Consider the following 6,515-nt stretch of genomic DNA (forward strand, 5'->3'; position numbering starts at 1 on the left):
CTTAGCTCCTCTCTGTCCCTTCTTCTGCTCTCTCATCATTCTACCTAGTTCTTTCCATCTCTGTCCTCACCTTTATTCTTCTAAATCTACTCCCTCTAGTGCTGTGGGGGCACCAGTATATATACACAAGCAGTAATTATTTTGCAAAGCAATGTGAGACTTGAAGTTTTCAGGGTTGCAGAGAGAGGTGATAAGGATCTACACATAAAGCAATAATTGTCAACTTCCAATTACAACCCAAAAGGGGGAGTGAATTTGCACAAGAAACGGAACTTGGCACCTGTCATCTGCCTGGCCTTGTGAGAAATCTCCTTTGGTGAGTGGGAAATAATTGCCTTAACTCAGTAACTAGCAAGTGGCTAAAACATCATCCCAGAAATGTGAGCAGTAAGTCTCTCAAGTTAGGGTCTTGTGTAAATAGCCCAGGATAAAGGTAAAGAGTTGAGGATTTAATTGTTAATGGTTATTTTCTCTTATCTGTAAGTGAGATGAGCTAATGTTTAGCTATGTGCAGTTTTGTCCTCAGAAAAAAAGTGTCTTCGATGAAATACTTTTGTCCGGATAATAGCCCTGGCCTGATGTAAGCTAATGAAGAATAAACACAGCTGGAGAAATTATCCAATTACCCCAAATGTATAAGGAGAGTTGTGCCCAAAATTGAGATGCAATCATGAGATTATATGTACACATAACATGGAAATACACAGTATATGGGGAGAATCATAGCTGTTATTGCACAAGAAGTTTACAACAAGAAACAGCCAATTAATTCAAAAGGCAGTAATTCCATAACACCTTACATGATGGTTTCATCTAACAGAACCCTCAGTTCTGATAGGTTGACCTTCTGAACTCTAGTTGTCACCTGCTGCATACTCCCGTGGTTTTTTCTACCAGCAGCTCTCAATAGAAACTGAACAACTCTCTATTGAATGAAAAATTGGTCAAGACAGAAATAAAGAAATCAAAGACTTTCTAGAATTGAAGGAAAATAAATATACAACATGACAAAACTTATGGGACACAATGAAGGCAGTTCTAAGAGGCAAGTTGATAGCATTAAGTGCCTACATAAAAAATACTGGAGAGATCTCAAAAGAGCAGTTTAACAGCACACCTGAAAGCTCTAAGAAATCACACCCAAAAGGAATAGACAGCAAGAAATAATCACACTCAGGCCTGAAATCAATAAAAGAGAAACCAAGAGAATAATACAAAGAATTAATGAAACAAAGAGTTGGTTCTTTGAGAAAATTCATAAGATCAACAAACCCTTATCCAAGTTAACTAAAAGGCAGAGAAAGAATATCCAAATTAATAACATCAGTAATGAAAAGAGGGGCAAAGCAACAAATACTGAGGAAATCTGGGGATCATAAGAACATACTTTAAAAACCTGTACTATACCAAATTGGGAAATTTAAAAGAAATAAATAATTTTCTCAATAGGTACCACTCACCAAAGTTAAATCAATGTCAGATAAGCAACTTAAAATACATATAACACCTATTGAAATAGAAGTAGTTACTAAGAGTCTCCTAATGAAAGAAGTGCAGGACCAAATGGTTTTAGAGCAAAATTCTGTCAGACTTTCAAGGAAGAGTTAATGCCAATACTCTTCAAACTATTCCATAAAAGAGAAAAAGAAGGAACATTGCCTAATTCATTTCACAATGCCACAGTTACCCCAATACCCTAAACACATAAAGACCCAACCAAAAAGGAGAATTACAGAGCAATTTCCCCTATAAACATAGATGCAAAAATTATTCAATAAAGTACATGCAAGCCAAATCCAAGAACACATAAAAAAGATCATCCACATGACCCATGCCAGAAACAGAGGCAAGGTTCAAAAATACATAAATTGATAAATATAATCCACCATATAAGCAAACTAAAAAGAAAAAAATCACATAATCACCTCACTAAATGTAGGAAAGGCCTTTGACAAAATGCAAAACTGTTTCATGATAAAAGTCCTGGAGAGACTAGGGATAAAAAGGGCATACCCAAACATAATAAAGACAGTGTTACAGCAAATCATAGCCAACATAAAATTAAATGGAGAGAAAGTCAAAGCAATTGCACTAAAACCAGGAATAAGACAAGGCTGTCCACTATCCCCATACCTATTCAATGTAGTACTTGAAGTTTTAGCTAGATCAATAAGACAATTGAAGGAGATAAAAGGGTTACAAATTGGAATGGAAGATGTCAAAGTATATTTATTTGCAGATGATGTAATAGTCTACATAAATGACCCTAAAATTCCACTGAACATCTATAGTTGACAAACACTTTTGGCAAAATAGCTGGATATGAAATTAACTCACAAAACTCAGCAGCCCTCCTATATGCAAATGACAAATAGTCTGAGAAAGAAATCACAGAAATATCACCTTTCACAATAATCTCAAATAATGTAAAGTATCTTGGAGTATCTCTTAACAAGTAAGTGAACAAATTTTATGACAAAAACTTCAAGCCTTTGAAGAAAAAAATTTGAAAAAGATATCAGAAGATAGAGAGATGTCCCATGTTTATTGATCAGTAGGATTAATATAGCAAAAATGGCCATCCTGCTGAAAGAAATCTACATATTCAATGCAATCCCTATCAAATTTCCAAAACAAGTCTTCACAGATCTTGAAAGGACAATCTGCAGCTTCATATGAAAAAAGAACAGGATGGCTAAAACAGTCCTGAGTAAGAAAAAAAATTGCTGGTGGTATCCCTGATTTCAGGTTTCAGTATGGAACTATAGTAATAAAAACAGGAAGGTATTGGCACAAAAACAGACATGTTCATAAATGGAATCAAATTGAAGACCTAGACATAAACCCACATACCTATGAACACCTGATTTTTTTTAATAAAGTATCTAGAAATACATACTGGAGAAAAGACAGCATCTTCAACAAATGGTCAGACTGGATGGCTACATTTAGAAGTATCTAAATAGATCCATATTTATCACCCTGCACAAAAGTCAACTCCAACTAGATCAAAGACCTTAACATGAAACCAGATACACTAAACTTGATAAAAGAGAAATTGGAGAATAGCCTTGAACACGTTAGCACATGAAAAGATTTTCTGAACAGAACACTTATAGCACAGTCACTAAGATCATCAAAGATTAATAAATGGGACGTCATGAAATTGAGAAACTTCTGCACAGCAAAGAACGCTACCATTCAGACAAATCAGCAGCCTACAGAATGGGAAAAGATTTTTTTTTTACCAACTGCATATATCTGATAGAGGCCTAATATTCAAAATATAGAAAGAACTCAAGAAACTAGATATCAAGAAAAGAACCCAATTAAAAATGAGATACAGATCTAAACAGAATTCCCAATAAAGGAAGTTCAAGTAGCTGAGAAACACTTCCTTAACCCTCAGGAAAATGCCAGTCAAAACTACTCTGAGATCTTATCTTACACCTGTCAGAATTGCTAAGATCAATAACACAAGTGACAGTTCATCGTGGCAAGGATGTGTTCACTCATACTTTGCACATGGGGGGTGTAAACTTATACAGCCACTCTGGAAACCAGTATAGTAGTTCTTCAGGAAGATTGGAATCAATCTACTTCAAGATCCAGCTATAACAATCTTGGGCATATACCCAAATGATGCTTCATCCTAACACAGAGACACTAGCTCAACCATATTAATTGTTGCTCTGTTCATAATAGCCAGAAATTGAAAACAACTTAGATGCTCCTCAAAAGAAGAATGGATAAAAAAAATATGAGTAATACAATGGCATATTACTAAGTTGCTATAAAAAGAATGACGTCATGATCTTTGCCAGCAAATGGATGAAACTAGAAAAAAAATCAGCCTTACTAAGGTATTCCAGACCCCAAAAGACAAGCAAGGTTCACACTCACTTATATATGGATATTAGCTGTTAAATCAATGACAACCAAGCTACAATCCATAAAACTAGAACAGATAGATCTCATCAGGAAAGGGAAATAGGATAGATACTTGTGGATGGATGAGGGGGTGTGAAATGGGAGTATCAAATGGTGATGGGAAGGGGAGAAGGGGCAGTGGGAGGGAATATGGGGTAAGACAGGTCAAATTAAGGGGCGTCAGCTCTTGCCTCCAGGTTCGTCCCCTGTTTGAACTCATGTCCTGACTTTGACAATGAACAGTGATACATAAGTGTAAGCCAAATAAATGCTTTCCTCTCCAAGTTTTTTTGATCATGATACTTTATGACAGTAATAGTAACTCTAAGTAGGACTGAACAACTATGTCCTTATACCACATGCTCTCACAGGGCCAACCTGTAACAAGCTCCCAGACCTTAACACAACCAACACCATGTTAGAGGCACCATTTTGACCTTAAAACCTAGCATGTCAGCCACAACACTTGCCAAAAATGGGAACAAAGACATAATCCATCAAAGATATAGTCCATAGTTCCAAGATCCAGAAAAATCCCTAAATGTATTAACCTTACTTTTTGGCTCCTGTAGTTTTGCTTCCTGATAACTGAAGTGTGTCAAACAGGGTGTAGTTTTTATGCGTAAAAGACAAAAAAAAAAAAGGTAAGGCTTGGGGCTGCATGATTTTGGCAAGTTCCCTGTGGAGCTGCTGGCCAACAATACAGACTTGCTATTTGTCTTCATGTGTTTTCAAGCCCCAGGCTACTAAAGGTGTATAAATGGTCATCCTATAAAAGCTTTTCCTTGAAAGCTATGCAGTAGATAGTTGCTACTGAAACACAGTGATATCCTAATCAATAAGAACAGAAATGGGCCCAGAATGTTGACATATGAGGCAAAGGCAGGCAGATCTCTGTGAATTCAAGGCCAGCTTGGCCTACATTGAGAGGTCCAGGCCTACCAGGACTACAAAGTAAGACTCTATCTCAGAGAAGAAGAAGAAAAAGAAGGAGGAGGAACAGCAACAACAACAAACAGCTTATATATGTTATAAAATTGGTGTTTATTTTTAAATACCTTAGACACCACCCCGTGGATCCCATGTATGAGTGTCTCTATGATTCATAATCCACTATACCATGTGGCTAAATAAAAGCTTGAAAAAATACCCACTTAGAGACAATGTGTAGTTTAGTTTATACCCACCCAGGAACACTGATGTTATTTACTAAGGGCAATTAGCAGGAAACTGGAACACTTGTATACATCTACAAGAAGAATGAGGAGTATACAACTGTCCTCCAAACCAAAACTGCAATGAAACTTAGCCATAGATGGCATATTTAACTCCAAGCTAGACTGGATTCTGCCAACCTGATCTTAGTACACATAGTGAATGTTTTTATACTCCACAAATTCATAGGTTGAAGGCTTAACCTCCTGTAAAGGCCAGGCCAAAGAAACCCCACTTTGTGCTAGGACTCCATCTTAGTACCTAATGACTGTATGCCCTAGACTCAAAATTCCAAAAAGATGAGTCCCCAGAAAACAACCTTGACACAGTGATCCCCACCCAGAAATACACAGCTATGACCATCTACTTGTTATGATATAGCTGATTTTTTTCACTTTTGTGACTTGCTTACATAGATACCCAAAGACTGTTTTGAGTCACCTTTACCACTTAAACTTGTCATAGATATTGAAGGTCTTTTTGTGATTTCCCCCATTAAAAAACCATCCCCATACTCCTCTTTCATGGAAATCTCAAATTTTGCTCAGAGATTGTTCATAATCCACCGAATGACAAAAAAAATCACCCACCCCACCTCTTGGGAATGTGGGCTTTGTGTTCTCTAGACTACTTCCTGTTGTCTAGGGGTGCTGGCCCATTTGGGAGACCCTCAGAAAATTAGGATAGTGGACAAGTCCTGGCTAGAATAGTCTGTGAGGCTGGACCATCTCAGCCAACAGCCTTGAAGCTATTCTAGATGCAGAACTCAGAGGAAACGGAAACATAGGCACTCTGAGAAGTTAGATCACCTGGACCACCCATTTTCATTGGTGTCTGGTCCCATTGCTCTGAAACACATAAACTTTCAGAGGTAACATAGATATCTACATTATGTGCATTGCACACAAGCCACCCAATGATGAATTTTTTTGTTTTATGTTTGAGCAGGTAAAAGATACATCACCTGTCTTGTAGTTTTTCGAGATTTATTTCTTCATGTGTGTAGTCAGGATTTTCAGGGTGTCTCCCCTGATCAAATCTGATCTCTATCAACTTTGAATGAATCCACAGCCTTTTGTTTTCTGTGGAAACAAAAACATAAACTCTTCCCCAATATTATGTATTTTTGTATTTCCATTTTGAAGTTAAGACATTTTAAAAATATATAGGTTTGTTTAATTTAGTAGTTTTTATAATCCATTGTCTCTCAGCAACCATTGTTTACTCATGAGCAATTAAAAGTCAATATAGCACCATACAGGATCCAGACTCCCTGTGTATTTCACATCTCTATATGACTTATTTTTTATTATTTATAAACAATTTACTTTTTTCTATGGCTGTCTATATCCATTTTCTTTTCTTTCTTA

The sequence above is a fragment of the Peromyscus californicus genome, unplaced genomic scaffold, assembly GCF_007827085.1.
Source record: "Peromyscus californicus insignis strain IS unplaced genomic scaffold, ASM782708v3 Scaffold_10__1_contigs__length_136768540, whole genome shotgun sequence".
In the NCBI taxonomy this organism is placed as follows: Eukaryota; Metazoa; Chordata; class Mammalia; order Rodentia; family Cricetidae; genus Peromyscus; species Peromyscus californicus.